A 19,059-nucleotide genomic window follows, 5' to 3' on the forward strand; every position below is an offset into this window, starting at 1 on the left:
GAGAAAGGGGGTCCTTGTTTCTTCTTCTTCCTAAAAGGACGTACATCTACCAGCACTGGCAGATTTGAAGACAGTAAGCCTGGTGTATGATACATTGGATCAACTGGGCACTTGAAATTTATGTTGCTACCCTTACATAGAGTATCTTGAGGACTCACCACATGAAGGATACAGAAGAGCATTTTTAATGTGCGATGACTGTCATTATAAGATTTCCGTATTTCTGGAAGTTTGACCAGGGCTGTTGCAGAGAAGGACATTTGCAATATACTGGAAGAAACCAGAAGGAGAGTTATCGAAAGGGAGGAGCTGTTGATGGACTGTCCTCCGAAGTTAAAACTTAGATGGGATGCCTGGCCACACTCGTCTGGTTTTAAGTCACTTTATTTAAGCAAACACAAAAACTGATTCTTTGCACTTTTGAGTGTAAAGTCCCTGGATATTTGCACCAGATTTTAAGAAGTCTTCGCCATCTCTCCTTTGGTTATGTTCTTTATGCAGCTCAATTAGTCATTTCTCTCTCCCATTTTTTTCCTTTTAAACCTTATTAGCTCATAACAAATAAGTAACAATAATAATGGAATGAATTGGGTGACTAAATCCTGGCTGTCTGGATCTTCAAGACAAGTGTTTGCAGACACAGTATCAAGATACTCTCAGCTAACAGGCTTGAAATATACATGAAGGTTTCAATTTTGAACCCTTAAGTTGCAGATAGATTTCCTATGAGACCAATAGCAGATAGACTTGCTCATCATCTTAGCAGTGGGACCCCAGTTTTCACCACTAAGGAAAAATTCTGCTTGCTCTTTCTTATTGTATTGGCTATAAAGAAATCATAATTAGCTCAGTTGCAAAATACCATGAGCAGACAAAATAACGCACAATAAAATCCCTGACCAAAAAATAAGGAACTGATAAGTATGCAAAAAGGCAGCATTAGGACATTATGGAGTGAAGTCAAATCCTCAAATGGTGTAGCCTCTTGTGTATGTTCTGGAAGAAAGCCCAGGAAAGTATGTGGAACATACTTATGCAGTGAAGAAATACTGAAAAGTATAACTGAGATAAAAAGAGACACATGAATATATCCAGTAATAAGAGACTCCATTATATACAGTGAGTGAGGCATTCTCAAGCTGACTAATCTCTCATATCTTGGGTCTTTTCTTACATACCCACCAAACCATTTTGACTGCTTCAGCTGATCCATTCATAACGAAAACTCATATCTTACACATAAAGTTACAAACTCCTCATGAATAACTTAAACTAAGTGGTAGGAATCCATAATAATGGAATCTCAAAATGCAAGTGAAGAGACAACTTTGGCTGTAGACATAGTTGTGAATTTTTGGTAGGCCTATAAACTTGATGATATATTTTGAGGAAGAAACAAATCAGCTAAACATAACAACATCATACACTGCATAAAATCTTTTCACTTTAATGCATTCTCTTGAAGAATTAAACACAGGAAATTAAAGACTTCTCAATTATTTAATTAGGCACTGTTGCAAAACAGTCTTTAGTACAATTTAGGGACGAGAAGAGTAATATGTCTACTATTGAAAAAGACACCCTAAGAAACAATTTTTAAAACTGCATACTGTGCTGGCAGTTCAATATGATATGTATAAAGACATGCATTATCAGAATGTTTCACATTAATGTTTTTAAATATGCATTTAATATGGGCAGTTCCCATGATGATGTGCATAAATACTTACATGAAATCACAGGCTACAACTGTTAAAAGAGCTTATAACTTTATCAGGTTTAAGTAAAGTACATATAATATGAAATTTAGAAAATGTTTATGCTTAGATTTATGCTCTACTTCGAAATCATCACTCAGTTCTGGTACCGGCTATCTCTAGAGTACAAGCTATGTTGAAATATCCTATGAATGGAACTCGAATCTGTTGCTTTCCTACTAGATGATCTTTCGAGGTCCCTTCCAATCCCTAACATTCTATGATTCTATGATTCTATGACCCAAACCTTCATAATTCTTTTATAAAATATGTTGAGGCCTTCTTATTAAGGCATTCTATATCATTACTACAGTAAACATAGGCAAAAGAGTCATATTTTGGTATCTTAGTCGTAAATGCTATTATGATATTATTGAGAAAGTATTGATTGTTTAGGTGTCATAAATTTCACAAGAATAATTCTGGAATTTGGAGACCTTATCCTGGACTAATTACAATTTCAAATGTTTCTTGACCTTTGCAACACACCAATTTTTAATTTGTTTTCTTAGAGGCATGCATAAATATAGTATTTCTGTACTGTAATTTTACTAAATATGCCTTAGTAATTATTTATCAATATCTTCAAATTGATTATGAGTCTGAACTAGTTTGGAAAGGTACAAGATTACAAAACGTTTCTAGTGCAGAAAGATGTTCAACTAAATTACAGGAACTAAACTAACAACATATCTTGAGTTTACAGAGACTTCTGAAAAGTGTCTTTGTCCTCTTTGGTCTTTAAAACCATCTGTCTGAAGAGAAAATGAATAGTAGAATACAGGACTGTTAATATTTGAGACAAAATGTTGTAGATTTCTGTTCAGTGATGCATTTGGCAGCATTTTTCATGTAAATGTGACCAACTCACTCCATCACTCTGCACTTCAGTTCCTTCTCTCCTGCTACTCCTTGGTCCGTCTCATGGCTCTCAAGTCTAAGCTCTTTGAGGAACTGAACTGCTATTCTTGGTTGAGATTTCTGTATGCTCATATAATGCAGACACTACTTTGTTTGGAATTTGGATTCAAGTTAGTGTCAGATTTTATTTCAATATTTGATACCAACTGCATGATACACATTTTTTCTTGGTTGCCGCACTACAGCTGTCTATTGTGTGGAAACAGAGTGACGCTGGTCCTGTCCCCTTTCATCCACAAACTTAGTTTAGCATTTTTGTTTGTGCCTTAAGCTTTACTTTATGTAGGATGTGCTCTGGTGATAATGATGACATTACTTAGTGTGATCACAAGAATAATCACCAAATTATTTGGTGTCAGAATTTTGCAGAAAGTGAGAGAAGGTTGACTTAGTAATGGCGGAGAAGGACTGGAACATTTTGTAAATCTTTTATACCAATCAAGAATCACCAAACACAGGTTATGAAAAATCACAGATGTGGAGCAAAAATTCTGAGAAATATTCCACCAATGCTACAAGCAATGTGCCTGCTGCCTTATTGAATTAATCAAATTCCTCTCAACTCTTCTTACTGTAAAGCGCACTGTAGTATACACAGTGATTTATTTCTACTTGGCAATGTAGTAACTAATGATATATCCATTGAATTTCTTCCTTGCTATTTTGGAGAGCCTTGTAGTCACTCCTGAGTTAAGGGGTTCAATTTTTCATTTAAATCAGATATTGAACATCTTTGCTTTCTTTGAGCAATACTACATATTCTTCACAAAATTACAGCATTTGTTCTTCAGGTAAAGAGCTGAAGTCATTAATTAACTTACGTTAAGTACACACTGGGTACTTTAGGAAATTTAGCATCTATGTCCATCCTTTCTTTGTTGCTATGGGTAGTAGCAAAGGAACAGAGAATCTTTCTATGTATCTATAGAGAAATCTCATCTAAATTCTGCCTACAGGGTAATCAAATTAGCTTGTTAATTATTATTGTGTTTGCAACAGATATTCTGAACAGTATTCTGAAAAACAGCTCAGCAAATGGTTGAACGGGGCTATCATGACAGCAGAAGTAAGGGGAACGATCGCTTGACTGGTTTCTTGTGGCTCTCCTGCCCTGTATCACTGACCGATTAAGGCAGTGTGGTGGGGAGGTGAAAAAGAAGCCCAGCAAGTCCATGGCTTGGGCTGTTGCCTTCAGATTTAAAGGGGTCAACAGCCCCTGCCAAGCTAAGGATCAGGTTGACTTCATTCTGGTTAGAAAGCCCAGCTCGTGTCAGAGCACCCTGCTTGCTTTCTGCTAGCCAGTTGCACCTGTGAAACTGTCCTAAAAATAAACAGTAATAATAAAAAATACTTATTTTCAATAATTTTGTATTTTCACATAGCTAGGGATAGCATACGCTAGCATTCCTTCTCAATTTCTTTATAATTCCTTAGGGAAGGAAAAAAGAATACTAAGGCAGGATATGTATCAATAGTTTAAAGAAGTAAAACTTTACAGGAATTTTATAATTACTTCCAAAGTAAGGATTCAAGGCTTCCAAATTAAATTTAATTTACCCTTACAAGAATTCTAATCACTTGAAAATCAGAAGTGTGAGATTAAAGCCACTACACAGTCTTAATTTGGTCCAGCAGTGATACCTAGTGAGAAAAAATTTATCTATATAATAAAAAATATGCCATTAAAAGCCAGCTAAATTTAATCTCAGGTTTCAAACTTTAAAATGTATTTTTCATAACCATATGATTATTACCTCATGTCACTATAAAGCTGAGATAAGGCTATTGCATGTAGCATCTTAATATATATTTTATCTAGGAGTTATATACATAATTCATATTTATTAAAATAGTTTATTAATATGTCCAAGGTGAGTCAGTTGACCCTGAAAACCACCATTTTAGGCTTTCTAACTGAAGCTAATAGGACTGCTCATCTGGTGCCATTAATGTAGCCAATGTTACAAAGATCAGGGTTAGGACATTAAGTCCGCACTGGGATTTTCTCTCTCCCTCTCTGTCTTGCTGTCTGTTCTTCTCTATCAGTGCAGACTAGGTGTGGATAGTAAGACCAAGACAGGACAGTGAGGCCTACCAGGATAAGACAGACTGCTACTGAGAAATAGAATATTTTTCTGTAATTCTCAATATTAATGTATTTTACCTGTAAATAATTTTGGAAAACTGCTTAGTTTTTCATCAAAGTCCAGAGGTTTCTATAGAAAGTTTATTGACATGGGTAAGACACATTTTACAATTGCTTATACAACAATATAGTAAAAGAACAAGGTTGCATATTCTTGGTTGCAGTTCTGTAGATCTGTGACCAGATCCTTTGTCTGTAAGCAAAAGAAAACACAGGGAGAAAAAGTAAAACCAGGAAGTCACAAAATAGGTAGTCATTTAATGAACGTTGTTGTCCTATATTAATAAATATTCAGATGGTATTCTTGCATTTGAGTGGGCAACAGCTGTAAAAAGAAAGATGAGAGGCAGAGTTTTGTCTCAGTGTAGCTCACTTGGTGTGAGAGCAAATTTTGAGGCAGATGCAGCTGTGACAATCCTGTCATCATCCACCTCAGGCCAACTCACAGAGACAATTCTCCTTTTTATTAAAACTTCTCATTTCTTACTTGCTTTTTCGTTTCTGAACTTTGGAGGGCATACTAGGGTTCAGAGTTGATATTAATCTAATCTGGGCATTATGATGATGATAGAATATTTGACTTTTCGCATTCATAATTAATGACAAAGGTGTCTAAGAGGGCACTATGCTTAATTAATGATTCCTGCACTTCAAAAGCAAAGAAACTGACTTTGAAAGGAAATGTGGCATCAAAACCTTTAAGACCTACTGTTGATAACCCAATAAGAACAGAAAGAAAATTATCAAAGGCTGGATGCACAGCTACGTGGGGAATGATGTGGGTAGGCTCTGGCTTTTGGTGTCTGCTTAATGACCATATTGGATACTGGCAACATCCCTGGCCTCATGCTGTGGATGGCTTTGTGAGGCTGCTCAGCTGCCCTTTCTCCTTTTCCCACAGGAATCCAGTCTTGCAGTCTCCACTCCCCCCAAAATAAATAGAATTCGAAGTGTGGAGAACTTCATTGATGTATGAAAAATGAGCAACGAACTTTCCTGTGTTATTTTTCCAGCTGTCATTGGATGCAACTTCTCATAAAAGATGAAAACCCAGAAAAGGTAATGGAGAAGGAGATTAGGATTAGTTACCAATAACTAGACAAAGAGAAAAGAAGGCATATTTGGTCTGCCCTAGTAGGTTTTGCTGTCTCAGCTACTTTGGTTATTTCCCAAATAGTTTATGATGCAGTCAGGCCAGCAAAGCCCTAGCAGAGTTATAGATATACCAGCTCTTGACACTTTAGCATATATTGCTCATTGAAATAAGAGATAACAGCAAAAGCACTTCTTTGCAAATATAACTATATCAATAGGAGGACAGTTTTAGTGTCAGAGCTAGGCAGTAAAATTAAATCAACTAAACTCTTAAATGCCGACAAGTTTAGACGCAGAGAATCTACGAGGAAAAATAAATAGGGAGTTGGGGTTTGAGGAAGATGCAAGAGGAACAGGAAGGTGATATAGATGATTTGGAATGGTCTTTATGGTGTGCTTTTTCTTTTTTTTTCTTTTTTTTTTTCTTAGCAGATCTTTCTTGTATTTAGAATGGCATGTAGCAGTGGAACTAACAGAAAAAACTAAACATGTAAAAAGTAAAACAAGTAAAAAAGTGTCTGTCATATGTTGAAAAGATAAAGTAAAGTTCACTTTAGAAGCTAAAAGTCTTGGAAAAGTAGTTTTTTAGCAAAACAGGAAACTTTGCTTTTGTGCTGTGAATACTACAAGGCATCCAAAATCATGGTCACCCTGGCAACTGGTTTTCCCCTTGTGAGCTGTTTTACAAATAACTAAATATTTAGTGTATCTGAACAGGAAACATGATTTTCTTTCAAAGAGGAAGGGTCAGTCTTTCTTTTGGTATAGGCTGATATGTAATTCACTTCGATGTACTGTGACTACTACACAATAAGGTCTCATTTATGATGGTATCTTCCCTCATAAACTTTCAGACTCTTCCTCTCCCTGTAAGTAAAGATTATCCCTCATTACTTTTTTTCTCACTACAATCTGAATACCAGATAGAACAAGGCAGAAGTATTTACCTTTGGTAGAGGGTTATGTAGTAAATACTCTTCACCTTAAGTAGCAAACTTTCTTTTCTGCTGGGTGAGAGGTTATAGGAGTAGCAGTCTTTTCTGCGTGTCTCTTCTGCATAAGCCTAACTTCTGAGTTGACATCACTCAATCCATTCATAATTCATACTTGAAAAAGATAATACTTTTAAAAGCTAGAAAGTTAATGATATTTTCATAAAAAATTATATTTTCACTTAAAAAAATCTAAAAAAATGAAATTCAAACAAATGTAAGTTCCTTCAGGATGAGCCGTGGTAATACAAGGTCCTCTACAATTTCTCCCACGAGTTAATCTTCTTCTATTTTTTTTCATTCGAAGTAATTTTAGCAGGGACCACTCAACAATGTCATGAATTTGCATGGAGGACTAGGGCAAAGCTATCATGCTTATGTACCAGAAGCAGGGCAAGGAGGCCAAGGGAACCTCTTGTGGTCAGAAAGGTAGCCGTATGGCCCTGGAAAACACCAAGTGATGAAGAAGGAGGGAGCTGGTAAAAAGAGTCTGAGGTGGTTTATGATTCGTTTATTCATTCTGTACACTTTGACTGTTCCATGTCTAAACAATGATGATAGACATGATAACAAGTCATTGTTACATCATTACATGAGGTGGATATTAGCTAATCGAACTTGGTAGCTCTTGACCTTTCTGCCCCACAGGTTCCTTTCCAGTCTTTCTATCCATGTGAGATATGGCTGTTGCTCACTGCTTTCAGTAATAAGGATAGGGCAGGCAATCAGGGCTTGCAGGTTGAAAACTCATTTGTTCTCCTCTCAAAAAGGTGCTTTTATCCCTCTCAATTCAAAAAACCAGTAGACAGCATTTGTTATAGTGGCTTTGTCTTTCATACATCTCCAAGAACAACAAACAAGGTAAGATGAGATCATCAGACCTCTTGGCACTTGGGAAAATGAATCTTTGTAAAAGAAACCTACCAAAAGTGCTCTTTATAGAGCCACTCCATAAAAAATTTGCTGTATGAAATGAAGAAATGGAGTTCCCTGCAGGTAAGATAGCTCTGGATAATTGAGATCTGACACATACTGCATATCTCTAAAAATAATTAATCACAGTCTGATCAAACTTTCATAAAACAGATAGTGCTTTACATTTGCTTGAAGCTTATGACAGTTAATTATAATTTTGATTATACCACCATGGTTTAGGTTTCTTTATATGTCAGAAGGATTCTTCCTCTTATTAGAAAGAAGTATACTGTAGTTTACTTTTATTTTGCTTTGATGAATTACCCCTAGAGGACAGGTACCTGGTGTCTACTCATTTGGGTGCATATGTTCAGTAATGACTTTAAATGACAAACACTACATAAATAATTTTTTTTATTTTAACTGTGTCGCATAATTTATAGACTGATTATGTGTGCTTAGTTAATATATACACAAATAAGACAGCTGTGTTCTACTTTTGTTTTACCAAACCCAGCAAGTATTTTATTTGCAATAAAGAAACTGAAGGGCCATCAAAGCTGTATACAACCATCTGCTTCTGAAATTAGTTTCATATAAGGTACTTAAGCCTTGACGTTGCTCTTCTGTACAGGAAACTGAAAATGCTGTCTTTTTTTATTTATTTTTTTTCCAAGTATACAGTTGAGTATTAAGTTTTTAGAGCATTGTTAGCAACACATAACTTACTCCTGTCTCTCCTCATCTCCATTTGTGAGCACAGGTACGGTTACAAGTCAAAGATTTTGCATGAGAAATAAATTGTACCACCAGTGCTTAGAAAAGTGCTGACTTCCTGATTAAATAATAAAATCGCCGATGAATATGATACATAACATGATGATAATAATAGCATAAAACTGTAATGTTGTTGAAGGCTGGTAGATGAGAGATCAGGTGTTAGAAAAAGCCAATCGAGCCAACTGTGGTATCTGTTGTACCAAAGTATTACTGCTGTGATACCAGCTCTAACTTATTAGACCAGCAGGAAAGCCCATTAAAGCCCCATATATTAAAGTATTTAAGGTAGTCCTATGAAAGTAAGATGAGACTCACCACAGGGCTGTTGATTTTATTGTATACAACATGATGTTTGGGGAAGGTTCACTATAGAGACTTAGATTCTTAAAGTGGCAATTAGGTTAAAAAGTCCAAATTAAGCATCAGTGGCATTCAAAAAATCTCCTTTCAGCTGCTGCATTTCCTTTCTGATGCCTAAAGTCTCTTGACACTGAATTTTCTGCCAGGACATGTATAGAGCTGCCTAAATCTTTAATTACCTGGCTTTTGCTGTATCCTTAGTTTGTGAGGGTTGTAAAAATAAGGCATTTTCCCATTTTATATATCTTGGACTGCATGAGGCAGGAGGTGTGATCAGAGTGTACTCTGTGTGTACTTGTGATTTCATGCCTTAGAAGGCAATAACTAAGAAATAGAAGAAGAGCTGGAAAATGCTGTGATGGAAAAAGAAGAATTGAGTGAGGACAGATATGCTTCTCTCCAAAAGCCACAATTAGATGTCTTGTCTGGACCCCAGGAGAGCCAGACTCAAACACCTGCTTTGAAGCAAAGGCTTCAGCTTCAGCATGCCACCTTCCAGAACACCCTAGATAGAGACAAGAGGGCATCCTGCCATATAACTCTCTTACAATGTTTCTATCGATGTTGCTTTATATTATATAAAGTGCATAAATTACAATTCATTAGCTAGAGAAATGAGCTAATGCTGCAATGTAAACTAATTAGTTGTTAGTTGAGTTACTGAATAGTTTATCCTAAATTCAAGTCCTTTCTCCAGTGACTACCTTGCACAATCAGGAACAGCTTCAACAAAAAAGACTCAACAAGACTGTACCTCAGCTACTGTGGGATGACCTGCTTAGGGATGATGAAGCCTTTGGAAAGGAAGAGACTGGATCCTGACTATCTGGCCAACCAGATGACTGCTCTAAAAGAGATGGGAGTATTTCTTAACATCTTGCAAAAATGCAGGAATGCTTAGGTGGGCAAGAAAGCTTAATTTGCTAGGGTCGTTGCAATCCTCTTTGACACCTCAGGTTTAGGATTGTTCTGGGCATTTCTGTCCGACTGGATTTAAGCATTCCTGTCTCCAGCTTCTCTGTGTTTAGGGTCACAAGAATACACTGGTGAATCTCACTGTTGGAGTGTTTCCAAAAGTTGCAGTTCTTGGAGTAGATGAATTTATTTTCATAAAATGACAGTTTAGGCTGTGTAGCATGTTTAGTTGTCACTAGCTATGTTATATGTGGAAGATTCTGTTAAATTCTTGGATTTTGTAAAATCCAGGGTGATATTTTTGTGTATTTCTCTCTGAATATTATAGCAGGTTTTTTCTTTTTTTTTAATGTGGGAACATATTTTCACTTCACCATGGTATCATAGCTAATATTTCAAAACTTATGTATTCCTTCTAGAAACTCATATAATTTACCCAATATGAAGTATATCATATGGTCCTAGATAGTAAATGTAACGTCAACAGAGAAAATTCTGCAGTTTGTTCCCACTTTTTCCATAGGGCACATATTTGTTAAAATGGAGTTCTATTTATCTCCTAGGTAATCTGAGAAATGGAAAAACTGTCCTAATATCTGCTTCTGTTCAGCAATCACAGAAGGCAATAGCTCCCAGAAGCGAGACCAAGGATTAGGTAGTGTGTGGCAGGCAGTGAACAGAAACCTCTGTCAGGTGGAAATGATAATGAAGCTCTTCAGGATCTGTAGTATATAAAGCATTGTTTGATAGTTTCCAGACATGACAGAAACTGGCAGGCAGATATTAGAGAACAATTCATTAAAAAAAACCTAAACCAAACCTACCAAACAAACCAAAACCAAAAAAACCTCCCATAATCCTAAACAAACTGCAACAGTTAAGATTTTTCTATTTGAAAACTGGGACAGATTTTTTGTTCATTGTCCATGAAAAATCAGTCATGTGTCAATGGAAAAGAGGACATCAAGTGTTGTTCTAATTAAAAATAGCATCAAAGATACTTCGACTTCATGCCAGCTACAATCAGTGAGTTGATAGACACTGATCTCTATCCCATGACAGAACAGCCCCCTGGTCAATATCAAGTAAAACGTTTTAGAAAAACTACGTTTAACCTTTTAAGGTTGTTCGCAGACCACGATTTCTGTGTAAATGAGGGGTTTGGAAAAGAGAACACCTTGCTAATTGTGGCCCTAATATCAGCCACATGTCTGATGTGGCCTGAGAGAGTTATAATTTTTTTCAGTATTTTCTTGGTGTCAATTGATTTTGCTTCCAGAAGAACTTTGTGTGAATTTATTCAGTCATCTTGTAATATTTCTTTTATTATCTCTCAATGCATTAAAAATAAATTACAATTCCCCAGAAGCTCTGTAGGTCCAGCTAAACTAGTCGTAGTGTTAAACTTTTCTTGTATTTCTGACAACATTTTCTACATTCTCATTAACTGTCTGGGACAGCAATTTCCTTTCTCTTTCACGATCACATTACTGTGCATTTTAGTGTGTTTTTCAGTGACAACAGTATGTGAAAGATCATCCAGTATTTTTACATTATCATTCATTACAGCTTTGTCTCGGTTCTCTTATTCTCTACACTTCTTGTAAGGCAATCAGGACATACTGTAGCGGCTTTTGACATGCCCTAGTTTATACTGACTTCTGGCCAATTCAGTAAATCCAGTTATAATAAGACTAATTGTCCCTGAGGCTTGGCCACATATCCCGCACTCTGGACTGACAGTTTTGCTGCCATCTATCTTTGTTATAATGCATTCTGAGAGAATAGATTTTTTTCTGCACAGCCATAAAAGTCTCTTTCTCAGTCCTCCTCTGACAGCCCACTTGTAATTAGCCACAGTTTCTTTATGATTTTTTCCAAAACCCCACATAGTTCCTTTTCCATTTAAGTCCATTTAAGTCCATTTTTCCATTTAAGTCCATGTATATCTTCTTATTACCTGTCTAATGACTAGTTCTCAGTAGGACTATACTCCTCGTTTAGTTTTGGAACTGGGTCTAAGATATTCTATCTCATATACTTTTCTACAATTACATACCTTTGTTCCAGCATATTCTTGAAAGTTATCAGGCCTGTTCTTTGTACAACACCTGTTCTTGTCCTGCTGTCTTACAGCAAATACTAGAATTGCATGGGATAGTGGGATTCTGGGTTCAAACGTACATTGATTGTCTGAAATGTATTTTGCTAGTTCAACTTTGCTTTCAACATACTCTGTAACTCCTAAAGCATTCTTTCTGGAGTCTTTCCCCCCCTCATTATGAACCTTTTGCTTCTGAAGAACTCTTAAAAGCTTTCAGTTCCCAAATCGATTACTCCTTTTTGTGCTTCTACTGCTGTAACATTTGTACAGTTCCTTTGAACATCATATGTGCACCATTCAACCTGACGGTTATTCTTTTCTCTTTCAAAATGGATAAAGATTTGAACATGGGGTTAATGTAAATTTCATTGTGACATCATAATTTCTGTCTGTCTACACAAAAAGTGTGAAATAAGCTTCCCATTAATAGTCATTAGGTTTCTTTCATTGAATGCCTCAGCACTGTTACACCTGAAAAAGAGAGGCAACAAAACCAGAATGACAAGGAATCAACTTGGGAAATTCTGTGCTTTTATCTTCTTTTAAGTGGCATTTTACTGTTATACTCAAAGCAAAGGTATATCTTAGCTACTACATATAAATACCACAAACATTCCATAAATCTTCATCATTTCAGGCACTCTTAAAATTCACTCATGACACACTAATATATAGCTTCATGTAATCTACGAACACATGTGAAGGGTTTTGCACTTTCTTCACTACGTCTTTGTCACTATAAAATAATTCTTCAACATTTCCCACTCTGACAACCTTTAATCATTCTTCTCATAATTTCTAGTACTGAATAAAATACATTATATTAAAAAAACCTCATCAATGAATCTCAGAAAGTTCTTTCAGGTCATACACAAATAATTTCTGGGTTTTAAGCATTGTGTCCTTTCCTCTGTTCATTCTAGTGAGCATTCCTTCTTTCCTGCTCTGAAAAAAACTATATAAGCTCTACTTTTACTTTAGTACTTTCAAAAATTAGTTGCCATATTCTGAGTCTTCTGTATTAAATGGGATGAAAATTATTCAAAGATAATTTCCAAATATTGCTGATTCTCTTTCTTTAGTTTTGCTGATCACCTCAATAGCTTCAGCAGAAGTCAATTTCTGTGTTATTACGTTATACAGTTTGGGTTTTTTTCTTTTTCACGTTATTACTGACCTGCCACTTTCTCCTTTATTATCTATCTTTTATTTCAGCCACAGGATCCTCCCACTGATGGCTTTTTGATGACTGTTTTATTTATTTCCCACAGCATTATCTAATACTCCTCTATAGTCAGGACTACACCCTAGGCTGAGTCTTGCTAATTTATTACTTTTTAGCAGTCATCCTTTCAGGTAATATATTAACAGTTTAACAGCCTAAGTACTTTACAACACAGAAAATGTTCTTTTGCTTTTTTTGCTTAAGATAGAAATATGATCTTTATCAGATTTTTTTTTGCTCTTTCCTCTTATTGTTTTGGTTCCCAAGGATGACCATCTGCATTTACGAAATATGCTTTAGTAATGTTGCCAGCAGCAACACACAGTCTTTTGATGTTTCTATAGTTACTTGATGATGAGCTAGTTGCACTACAGTAGCATGATAAAACCTGCCAGGTTACATATTCAAAGCAACATCTTTATGAATTACCTTGCCATTTTTCTTTTATTCTCCTTCATTATGTTGAGAATGATGTCTTAGGTGTGCAGGATTCTTGCTTCTAGGTGCAAGATCCCACAGCAGTTTTGTTATACTATTACCCTAAAACCAGAATCTAACAGTGGATCACAAATTGCATTCTTCAAAGAACTCAATAACTCTGACTTTAAGAGCTAAGAGTACAGTTCTAAACCACAGAGCTACGTTATTAACGTAACTATATTTTTATTATAATTTTTCTTAAAAAAAATAATTTGAGATGTCTGTACCATTCCCTGCTATAAAACCCTTTATTTCATGTTGTACATCTTTTAAGCCACACCAGTTAATATTTAATCTCTAGTGTGTTTGCTCTTGCACCATCACTTAATTTTTTTCACAAGTTCTAAAAGCTTTCGTCTTGCCTTATTTTGTTGCGCGAGACAACACAGCCTATGTCTGGCATTTTTAAAGGTAGGATTTAATGTAAAATAATGAAGTTGTAACAATGTAGAGCATATTCGGGTGTATCTGTTGAAAAAGATGACTTTTAACTAGATATTCATAGAAATACAAGATGGGTGTGTCGGTCAACAAGTTTGTTTTTAATCCTGAAACTCCATTACTTTTTCTGTGTTAGATGACACAGCCCAGAACAGGGGTGCAAACACAGATCTTTTCAGGGCTAGATTTTAAAGCCTTTATTGTTTGGCTGCTGCGCTAATGAAAATGTTGTCTGAGAAGCTGTTTGTTTGCACAGGGGATGAGGCAGTACAACACAACTCCAGTGTCATGCAAAATTTTAGGAATATGAAATTAATCCTGGTGATTGGCACTTCTGGCTGTGAACATGGATTATTGTAGTCCGTTGTGATAAGCCAGATGCCAAACTCACGTCTAAGCCAGTAGCTGTGCTCTGATGTTACTGTGTCCTGTGACAACTTTGCGTACATGATCTGCGTTTCATTGTGCTGCTGCAGCATGAGTGGTTGATTTTTTTTTTCTTGGTGAAGAATAAAAGCCCCTGTGTGTTATAGACACACCAGAAGACAAGTGTGAATACCGAGTACTGTCAAGTGTGGAGGGATGTAGTCTGCAGCTCTCTGTGAAGCAAAGCTACCACTCTAAATTAAAAGTGAAAAATGGGCTCCATCTTTATCGCTATTTGTGCCTTATGTGTTTCGCTGGGGAGAGATATTTTCATTTAAGACTCAAGGCTGGTTAGGGACCTAGCTAATGGCAAGATCTTTGGCAAACTTGGCAACATAATCAAACCTATAGATATCTATAGAATAAGTTATATTCTCTAAGGAAGACTGAGTAGGAAAGAAAAGCTTTTTTTCTTCAAGTTTCTTAAGATTGTTTCAACTTAAACTTTAAATATGTGTGATATAATGTATCTATTTATATACTAAGCGTATTTTTATAGTGCATTCTCTATTCTGAAGGGATCTGGAGAGTTGTTACTCAGACATTTGGATTTAGTCATTGTAAGTTTGAATTCTATATTGCAGGTTTCACTGGAATATTGCCTTATATCCATTCTATTCTACTTCAAAATGACCCAGACCTATGTCTTCTTTTTTTTTTTTTTTGGAGCAAACAGATTTTATGAGCATACTGGTTGTAGCAATAGTCTAGGAAGATTTCTGAGATGCAGAGCACTTCGGTCACATAAGGCCGGTCAGAGAAAGCATTCACTTGTGAGAAGTGGCGAAAGAAAAATAGGAAAGGCAGACTGGTAATAAACAGCAGTAAGAGAGAGAGGGAGAGCTGCAATATTTAAAATGAGAGATTTTTCACTCAACAAATGTATTTTTCAGCAATACATGAGACCTTCCTGACAGTTTGGACTTAGTATTCTATGAGGCCAGAAAAACTGAGTTGCAAAAGTCTTTGCAACAATGAAATCATCCATCTTTGGCCAGTTCTACTGTTACAGGGAACTAACAATTAAAGGGTTAACCACGTAGCAAAGGCCTAGAGTTTTGTGTATTATGTTAAGACACAGAGCCTTATTGAATGCAAACATAAGAAATTTTACAGAACCCAGATGTAACCTGGAGGAGACGAGACAACAAAGATCTACAGCAGAAAGGAGGGCATCAATCTGGTTTCAACTGACTTGGCAGTTTAGGTTTAAGTCAATTCAGCATACCAAACCAAAGGTAAAAAGTTCACAGTGACAAAGCTGAAGGAGCCTTCATCCAAAGACCCCTCCTCAGTGATGAAGCTGAAGGAGCCTTCATCCAAAGACCCCTCCTCAAGACCACCAGGTGACACTGCGCAGGCGCAACAGGGAGGGGTCAAGGAGGGGACTATGGAAATGATTTCCTGGGACTCACTACCATGAAATTTTCTAAAATGTCCTGAGAAGGTGGAAAGGCCACCTCGCTGTTATTTGCCCTGGTGAAGCTGAGCTGCTGGAGCCAGTGAACCAGCTGGTGAACCTCTGTGGGGATGGGAGCCAGTGCTTTTCAGGAGTTTGTTCTCTCTAAAACTGGTATAAGACAGGTCAGTCTCTTTACTATCTCCATCAGCTTGACGATAATTTCTGACCTCTCTTTTGCAAACTCCCACAAACACTTGGCAGAGGAATGCACTGCATAGCTTCTGAAAATGCTAAGTGGTGTCAGTGTACTAGATGGATACAGAGTGGTTCAAAACCGGAAGTTTATAAACAGTTTAGAAAATGCAACAGAAAACAAACAAACAAACAACAAACACCACATTAAAAAGCCCACCCTATTTTCCTAACATTCTGAGAATAATGTTCATTTCAAAACCACAAATATTATCTGCGTGTTTATATTCTGTGAAAAGTTGTCAGAAAGGTAGATTTTAAAATTCATGCCACAATCTTCTTATATTTCTTTTACAAGTATACTTCAAGAAGAAACACTGTTATTTCTGCGAAACAGTGTTGTTTCAGTATTGCATGTGGTTGCTTTAAGGAAGAAAGGATTAGACTTTGTAAATACAGGAATCTTTACTGTCAGAGCCCTTTTAAAAACTATGGTCTTCCTTATGCAGTCTTACAACTATCAAAATATTCAAGTCATTCTTCCTCTTCCACGCTTATTGTTGGAGAGAAAACTAGCCATAATCCACATGCAGAAGAGTAACCAAGTCATAACCTGGAGATTCCACCTTAGTTAAACAGTAATGAATTTTTATTTGAATTATAGTACTGTTGGTGAATGAGTCTCTAAATGAGCCTAAACACCAGGTAGTAGTTAATTAAGTGAATTGATTGTTCCTCAAAAGAAACCGCATTTTCTTAAAACAATATTATGTTAAAGGGGAAGGTAAATTTAGATAATTCAAAGAAATTGTAATTATCTACTGCTATGTACTTCTGGGTATAAGGAAATGATTATTTGTAATGACTTGTCCCCTTTTCAATGATTATTTAGGTATTATTTAGTCATCTTTCCTCATAGCATACTGCAAATTATATTCTTCCACAATGATGACATTATAATTAAGAAAAGAACACACATTCATATTATCCTTTGTATATTTTGACAAAGCACAATTAAAAAACTTTCTGTGGGGAACAATAAAATAAATGAGAGAAAATGTCCCACCAAATATTTCCCTTTCGGTATCCCCTGTTAATATTTTTATGAGCCTCTTAAGCTTATCTAAGAGATTTTTAATGCAGCAGGGTATGTTATTAGGTTTGTATTTTTTTGCACAATATCATACATTTCAGTCTTTATCACAGTGGGAACAATAAAATAACAGACCGCAATGCATTAGCATCATAAAGAAAATGTAATAAATGGCTTTATAACTGTAGTAAAAGTTGCATGAGCACCAGCAGCTGTAACAGAGATGTTGCTACAGCAGCATTTTATGACCTAATAGCACTCAGTGGACTGATAATATTATGTGTGTGTGTGTGTAATGCAGCAGGTTCCAAGGCCTAGATTTCAATTCAGATAAATAATTGAAAGCACTTTTAGACTTTTCCATAAAATGTTTAATAAGAGATCAAATCCTCCCTCCCTGTAGTGGAAAATTAAATAGTTTTTACAGGGATGTTTTATGATGAAACTCTATTATCTGTAGGAAGAGAGAGTATTGGTTTTATTTATTTTTTTTTAAATGTGGTTGTTAGAAATAAAACATATTTGAAGGAGGTCTTGTTTTCTTTGTTTCTAAATACCGGTAGTAGAGAATGATACTTGTTTTTACCCTCAGTTTCCATTTCCTGATACTTGGAGACAAGGACTATAATAATATTTGCTGAAATACTTTGGATATGATAGTAATCATGACACAATGTGTCTGCATTTCTGGAATGAGAAAAGAACAGGAGGGCTGCAGAAGAGTCAGTCTTTGGAAAATGATGGGATTGATAATCATACAGTATAAATGCGCAATTCATCTAGGGTTCTCTAGCTTTTCTCAAAAAAAGAGTGATAACTATTTTCCTATCTCCTCAGAAGAGTTGAAATGCAAAATGACTGCTGGATGAGTGGGTGAAAAGATCATACAGTGTACAGTCTGCAAGATCATGTTATCATTTAAAGTGCACAAAATACATATTATTTATGGTTTTTGAAATTACTTCCCTTCCTCTGTTTCAAAAAGGAATTACTTGTTTTAAAAAACGTGAATGAAAGTGAAGCGGGATATATGTTACATTAACTACTGTATTAAATGCCCTTTTGAAGCACATTAACCTACTCCTCACTGTTCTGAATGCTTAAATAATAACTAATGCAGAATTTCTTGTTTGTCAAAGTGCTCCTTCTCTGAGTATCTTGCTTCCTTTCAGTGTATCTTAAAACATTATTCAAACTAACAGAACTAGAGCAACTTTGAAAGTGTGGGTATTCTGAGATCCCCCTTATTTCTCACTTGGATACTCTCTTAGTCCTTTTGCTTTAGCCAAAGTTAAAAGCAGATGGCATCAGATAAAAAATACATTCTTCAAATATTATTCCCTTTCCTTGTCTTCCACCCTTCCCAAAAGAAAAAAAAAAATCTTATGGCTTATAACAATGAGCTTTATCAGCATAAAATTTTCAAGGTCACTTTAAAAAAATTTTATAGTTGGATTCTGGAAAAGCTGAAAAAACTTGGGTAAAGGATAATGCCTTGTGAAGCAGAGAGTACAGAGACAGAAAGATGAGATGACATTCAGATGTAAAAGAGAAAGGTGTTGAAATATACGTGTCGAATTTTTTTGGAGTTATTGCTTTAATGTGCTTCTAAATTTTTATATTACGAATATTATAATAGATCATCTAGATCCTATGAAAAGACTTCTTTATTGTTTTAAATCTAGATGAATTAATATAGTAATAAAAAGGGATGGAAATATAGTTTTTAAAAATTCATTTATATGTAATGAAAAATCTACAGAATTATTTTTGGATGGGTCTAATACAGTTTTTGGTCTGGCAAGGTAATTCCTT

Source organism: Caloenas nicobarica, chromosome 4, assembly GCF_036013445.1.
Source record: "Caloenas nicobarica isolate bCalNic1 chromosome 4, bCalNic1.hap1, whole genome shotgun sequence".
In the NCBI taxonomy this organism is placed as follows: Eukaryota; Metazoa; Chordata; class Aves; order Columbiformes; family Columbidae; genus Caloenas; species Caloenas nicobarica.